We start from the raw sequence: 7,084 nt of genomic DNA, 5'->3' as shown, positions 1-7,084 counted from the left end.
CACAGAGGAGAGAGTCTTACCCTGGGTTGGGGGGAGTCGCCAGGGAAGGTTTCCGTTAGGAAGGCTTCAGAGAATGCCCTGGTGGGTTTTGAAGGATGAGTAGGAGTTTGCTTGCCTCAAGGACAAAACCTGGGGAAGAGAGTAGAGTCCCAAGTAGAAGGAACCTCACACACAACTGCGCAGAGATATGATACGAACCGCTCTCCCAGCACATTTAAAAATCCTCACCTGAGGCTATGTTTCCACCGATTTTGTAAAAAAAAAAAAATGTTTTATTGATTTTTAGAGAGAGAGGATGGGAAATGGAGAGAGAGAGAGAGAGAGAGAGAGAGAGAGAGAGAGAAGAGAGAAACATCTATCAGTTGATCCCGCAGGGGCCTCACCGGGGATCGAACTGATAACCTAGGTATGTGTCCTGAGCAGGAATCAAACCCGCATCCTTTTGGTGCATGGGAGGACGGTTCAACCAACTGAGCCACCGGCCAGGGCGCCCAGTGCATTTTATTTGTATCACTCTTTAAAAGAGGCCAGCAACCGCCCTAGCTGCTTTGGCTTAGTGGATAGAGCATGGGCCTGCGGACTGAAGGGTCCTGGGTTTGATTCCGGTCAAGGGCATATCCCTGGTTTGGGTTGCAGGATCTCACCATTGATGTTTATCTCTCTCTCTTTTTAAAAAAATATATTTTTATTGATTTTTAGAGAGGAAGAGAGAGATAGAAACATCAATGATGAGAGAGAATCTTTGATTGGCGGCCTCCTGCACACCCCCACTGGGGATCATGTGCCCTTGGCTGGAATCGAACCCGGGACCCTACAGTCCGCAGGCCGATGCTCTATCCACTGAGCCAAACCAGTTAGGGCTCTCCCTTCCTCTTTGAAATCAACAAAAATATTTTTTAAAAAGACCAAAAGATTAAATAAAAAATGAAAGAGGCCAACGACCAGGGAAGGGTAGGGGGGAGACACACGTCTAGGTGAGGAAGACCTTCCTGGGCGTCTCAAGCTCCACTATTTACACAATTTATTCAATAAGTCATGGTGCTCTCATCGGTAACCTGGGTGTAAACCAAATAGTACTGACTTCATAGGGTGTTAGGTTAGCTCAGTATCCACCGTGCTTTGTGCACCACCGACAAGGCCCGTGCAGCGCTGGGAGAGGACACGGAAATTTTGTGTCCTCGGAGGCGGTCCTCCCTCGCCGGTTTATTCCCTATTCCCGGAGAATTGCAAAAAGGACAATTAAAAATAGTCTCTGGCCGACAATTAAAAATTAAGGACAATTAAAAATTCCTGGGGCGCTGGAAGTGTTTTGTGTCTTATCTGAGTGGTGGTTACACGGGTTTTATATCTGTAAAACCATCTGCACTCTTAAGATGTATGTATTAAGTTATTCCCTAATAAACGGAAAGGAAAAACCTAACAACCCTAGCACAACGCCCCCTCTACTGCCCGAGGGCGACAGGTGTCTCTCGGTTCCAAAAGCCACTCTCCGCGAGCGGCGCAGGCTCTGCGCCTCGCGCGGCAAGTCAGGCGCCCGTGCGCCCGGCGCAGCGGCCCCGGCGAGGTTCCCAAGGCAACCGCACGCCGCTCGCCGCGTCTCCCGAGTGACGAGGCGCCGGCGAAGACCCGGAACCCGGATTCGTGAACCTGAGCCACGCTGGAGCGCGGCTGACCGAGTGCGGAGGGGAGCGACGAGGCGCTCTTCGTCCTTGCGCGGGCACTCCGAGGGCATCGGGCAGGCACCGCTCCCCAGCCCCGGGCTGTGGCCACAAACTGCGGCTTGAACAGCCCTGGGCATTCCCTCTCAGCTTTCCCGTTGGCGTGGCTGCCACGATTACAGGGCGAATAGGAGGCAAAGCCTCCCAGCTCCTACAGCGCAGCCAGGTGGACGCGCGTAGGGCTGGGTGCTGGCGCCTCCTGGGTTCCGCTTCCAGCTCTGCTAGTAACTTGCTGTGTGATCTTGGAAATCCCTCTCCCGTCTGGGTCTCAGAGATGGGAACAGCACCCCTCAGAGTAGCTTTCACCAAGTACGCGAAATACCATGTGTAAAAGTGCCTTACAAACTGTGAAGTGCTTTGCACGTGTCAACGACCATCACCTTGCCACCCTGTTGCCTTCTTGCCCTCATCATCACCCAAACCGCAACTGCAGCCTCATTGCCAGCCAGATGCACAGTGAACCTGGGCTCAGAACTCTCTCCATGCACCGAGGTTTCCAGTCTTCAGGTGAGAGCCCTCCTTCCCGCCCCCCCCCCCGTCTCCCCCCTCCCCCCCCCACACACTTTTCAGTTCCCAAGGAATGGGCCCAAGGCAGCTCTCCTGGGCACAGGGATCCTCTGGTCCCCAGACCATCCACTTAGAGAGGTTCACAGAGACATCACCCAAACATCATGTTTGGACATTGTGTGTTCCTGTGCTGTGAGGCTGTGTATATACATTGGTGTGTGTGTGTGTGTGTGTGTGTGTGTGTGTGTGTTGGAGGCATGCATATGTTGGAGGGTGTGTGTACCTGAGACACATTTGTGTATGTGTATGTAAATGTGTGTTTATGGCTGGGTGGTGTGCGCTGGCAGGTGTGTGTTGTGTATTTGTGGCATATGTGTTTACCCATGCATCTATTTGTGTCTCTGATGGTGCATGTGCGTGTCTAGGTGGGCATTGGTGGGGTTGTGCCGGTGGTGTGCACCGTGGACGTGTAAGACTGTGAGCTCTGTGATTGTGCACGTGTAGGTGTGTTTGGGGTCTGGGGTGCCAGCTCTTTTCTTTCCCAGCTCACTTCAATGGGGTGACCTTCTTCCCCCAGCTGAGGACGGTGGCTGAGGCCACAGGCAGCTCAGGCTCGCTCCCGCCCCCTCTGCAGACCAGGTGGTTGCTCAGGTCTTCGGCTTGCCCAGGTTTTTGGCAGGTGTGGGCCCCGGGAGCCAGGGTGGGTGGGTGAATCTGGGGCCAAGGCTTGTGTGCCACCCTCCTTCCCTCCCCACAGCAGGAGCAGCAGCGGGAAAGGTTGGCGGAGGGGGGCTATTTTGGGAGCGTCTCCTTAGCAACAGCTGCCACAGGCCGTCTGTGGCAGTTTTCCTATAGGTGCTAAAATATTCCACCCTGGTGACTACCGAGTACTGGGGGGTAGGCGAGGGTGGGAACGGAGGGTGGGAGAGACCCTACAGTCCTCTGCCCCCAGGGCACAGTCGGCTAGGATGGGTCCTGACCCCCTGGGCCCCACATCCCCTTTCCCTGCCTCTGGTCCTCGCCCTTCAAGGCTGCTCAGACTTTAGAGTCCTGAGACAGGCCAGCTGTGTCCTGTTCTGATTTCTAATCTAAGCAGCTGAGCTGCCTCAGTTTGTCCCATCTGTAGAATAGGCTGGCCGGACTTTAGGGAACTCTCCAGTCCAGGAACCTCTAAGCTCTGTGACCGATATTTTGAGGTGCTCTTTCCCTTCCCTCCCCAGTTGGCTCACCTTCCTGGCCCGCCTCTCCTCTCCAGTCCTCCCAGCCCTCTGCAGTGCTCTCTGGCCTCTGTGGGATCAGGGAGGCCTGACTGGGCTCTCAGAGTGAGCGTTAGACAGTGCTCTGCTGGCCTGCATCCAGAAGCTAGCAGCTGGTTCAAATCCTGGCTCAGACAGGTGCTTACTTCCTGAGTGACCCTGAGCAAGGCCCGTCCCTCCCCATGTCGCAGTCCAGCTTCCTCCCGTGCACCAGGGCTAGTCATAGTCTCTACCTCAGAGGGTCGCCAGGCTCGGATGAGAATGGAGGATGAGCAGGAAGCTCTGGCCAAACAGATAAAGGTTTTACCATCACTCTCCACCAAACTTCACAACAGGTCTCACCCTGCCAGAGCGCTGTCCTTGGCCACCCAGGCCACACCACGTGTCACACTAGGCCCGTGCCTCAGTTTCCCATCGGGAACAGTGCCTGTGGCACAGGGTTCTGTAAGGATTAAAGGAGGCAGTGGCTGTGAACGCCTAGAACAGTGCCGGGTGAATGGTGTGCATCAGGGGTGCTTGTCCTCGACGCCACCCAAGGGGATGCCTCTGTGTTAGATGATATTCTGAGGCCCAGAGAGGACAAGCAACTTGCCCAGGGTCACCCAGGTTCTGACACCCAAGCCCACCCTCCCCCACCCTCACAGCCTCTGCACACCTGCCTCACATCCCTACCCTCTGCCTGTAGAGCAGTGGTTCTCACCCTTCTGGCCCTTTAAATACAGTTCCTCATGTTGTGACCCAACCATAAAATTATTTTCGTTGCTACTTCATAACTGTCATGTTGCTACTGTTATGAATCGTCATGTAAATATCTGATATGCAGGATGGTCTTAGGCGACCCCTGTGAAGGGTCGTTCGACCGCCAAAGGGGTCGCGACCCACAGGTTGAGAACCGCTGCTGTAGAGCTACTCAAACATGGGCTGAACAGTGGTGAGTTCCTCTTTTAGATTTTAATCATCCTCAGGACAGGCCCTTAAAGGGGGTATTACCCTCTCCCTTTACATATGAGGAAACCGGGGCTGGAGAGGAGAGGTGCGCTGCCCCGAGTCACATAAGGTTAGATGGTGGAGAAGGGACTCTTTTTCCTGGGGCCCATGATATTTTCCCTGCCTAGAGCTGCCCTTTTTGCTTCTCCCCACCTCCTCCCAGTCTACCCTCAGCCTCCACAGGACCCTCCTTACGGGAGATGAGCAATGGGAGCCAGGCTGCGCCCCAGACTCAGCAAGGTCACCATCAGATGTCTCTTCTCATCTCCTGTGACATCACAGCCACCATGCCTCCCTTCCCTTCTCCCAAAAGTCACTGCCCGCAAGTCCCCACCCTTCTTTAAACTGGTGCCCAGTGACCTAATATTAGGAACACATGCTCCTGGGTCTACAGACACCCCTGTCTCCATCTCCCCCTTCTACCTGCACCCCCCTCTTTCACCTGCACTCCACACTCTCAGGGCCAACACCAGGCCAGGCCATTTGCCTCACCTGCACTCTCCTACTCTCAATCCCTGGAAAGGTGTGATGGGTACCAGGCACACGCCTGCTGCTGGACCAGCATTCAGATGGCTTGAGTTTGCCCATTCGTTCACATACCAAGATGCACTCAACGGAACTTGAGTCCTGGTTGCATGCCTATGAGAGCACAGCTGGGCACGGAGGGAGCCGGGCGTGGGATGGGACATGCACCATGGAGGTCTGCACAGTGGTGAAGGGAGGACGGAGAGGGGATGGTCACTTTTACTGAGCATCTACTGTGAGCTATGCATGCTTGTGCATCTATCACTGGATCTGCTCCTTTGAGGGGAGGGGCTGATAGGCCCCCGTCGTACAGACAGGTTAAATAAAACACTTGCTCAAGGTCGTGCAGTTCCGAAGTGCTTTGGAGCCCAGGTTGGCCTGACTCCCAAGCTCACTTACCAAGAACCAAACTTGTGCCCAGTGCTGGGTGAATGAATGAGGGGGTGGTGGGTGACTTCCGCAGGGGGTGTCAGGAGGCCTTCCTGGGGGAGGTAGCATGGAGCCTGGGCCTGGAGAAGAGCAGGGATTCTCTGGGCCGAGGAGGAGGAAGGGCATTTCAGTCAGGAAGAACAGCATGTGCAAAGGCAGAGAGGTGTGGAAGCAGCTGGTGTGTTCTGGAATCTGTGGGAATCAGGGTGTTCGTGGAGGTATATGGGGGTGGGGTAAAGTGGGGCCTGGCTGTGCATCACCCCAGAAGTCGGGACTAGATCCTTTCAGGTGGGGAGGGTCTGGGGGCAGGGGAGCAGTCAGGGTGGTTCATGTGTTGTGGCTCCTGTGCTGGTTGCATCTTCCGGGGTCAGCTTGAAGGAGCTGGAGATTTCATATTCAGTAAGTTCTCAGTCCGACTTCGGGGTGCCTCAGTCTCTCCCTCTCTCAACTGGGGGTGGTCGGAGATGGCCCGGCTCCTGGGAAGTTCCTCTGGTTGTCTAACTGCAGGTGTGCTCTCATCCCACTGCCCAGGAGGAGCGCTTTCCCACCTGCTTCCTCGGAGGGCTGGGGTGAATGGCCAGGGAAGCGGCTGGCTCCCCAGGGGCAGGGGTACTGGGGACTTGCCCCCACAGTCCAGTGTGTGGAACCCAGACCTGGGGCGCAGTCAGGGCGCGACCCTCCCCGGGTGACTTTGGCAGGCTGGTGACGTCGGTACTCAGTCTCCCAGTCTGTAAAATGGGCGGTGCTGCCCTAGGCGATTGAGAGGGCCCCTCCAGCAGGAGCGGGGTGCATAGGGTCCTTCAGGAGGGGAGCGGCCCGGCGCCCAGGAACCCAGCACCGACCCTGTCCCACCCACTCCCTTCCCGGCACAGGAACCCTCTCCACCTGCCCCTGGGGGGCTGGAAAGCCCGGGAGCGGATGATCGGAATGGGTTCTGGGAGGAGCGCTCCGGGAGGCAGGAGGAAAACCCGGACCGGATCTAAGGCAGGAGCGGGGCCACGCAGCCCCCAGCCCCGCGCGACGGGCGGGTGGGAGGGGGTTTGACGTCCCCCGGGCCAGGGCGGAGGGGAAGGGCCGGGCCGGGCCCCGTGGGCCGTCGGGGGCTCCGGGGCTGGCGGGGTGGTGGTGGTGGTGCAGCCCCCGCAGCGGGGTGCGGGTCACGTGCGAGGAGGGGCGAAAGTCTCGCAAACGGGGCGGCGTGAGCCGAGTTGGGAGTTCTCGGCGCCGCGGGCGGCGGGAGCGCGGGCTCCCGGGCGAGCCGGGGACGCAGCGGCGGCGGGGACTGAGTCTGGGTCCGAGACGGCGGGGCGCGCCGAGAGCGCGAGGGAGAGACAGACGAAGAAGGACAGAGACGGGGCGGGAGACCGGCTGAGACGCGCAGGGGAGAGACGCCGGGCAGAGAGGGGGCGGCAGGGGCGAGGCGGGGAGGACGGCGGGACGGAGACAGACCCGCAGGGAGAGACGGCGAGAGCGCGGGAGACAGAGAGACCGGGGCCGGAGGGGGACGGGGACCGAGAGGGGCGGAGACGGGGCCGGCGGGGAGGTGGCGGCGGAGCCCGGCCGTCCGCCCCGGAGGTCTCGGGCTGGAGGCGAGCGCAGCGGGGCCGGGGGTGAGGCCGCAGGGCGGGGGGCCGCCCGAGAGCAGCGCGGGGAAGGCGCCGC

This window comes from Myotis lucifugus, unplaced genomic scaffold, assembly GCF_000147115.1.
Source record: "Myotis lucifugus unplaced genomic scaffold, Myoluc2.0 scaffold_413, whole genome shotgun sequence".
Classification (NCBI taxonomy): Eukaryota; Metazoa; Chordata; class Mammalia; order Chiroptera; family Vespertilionidae; genus Myotis; species Myotis lucifugus.
This window is presented reverse-complemented; position numbering follows the sequence as displayed.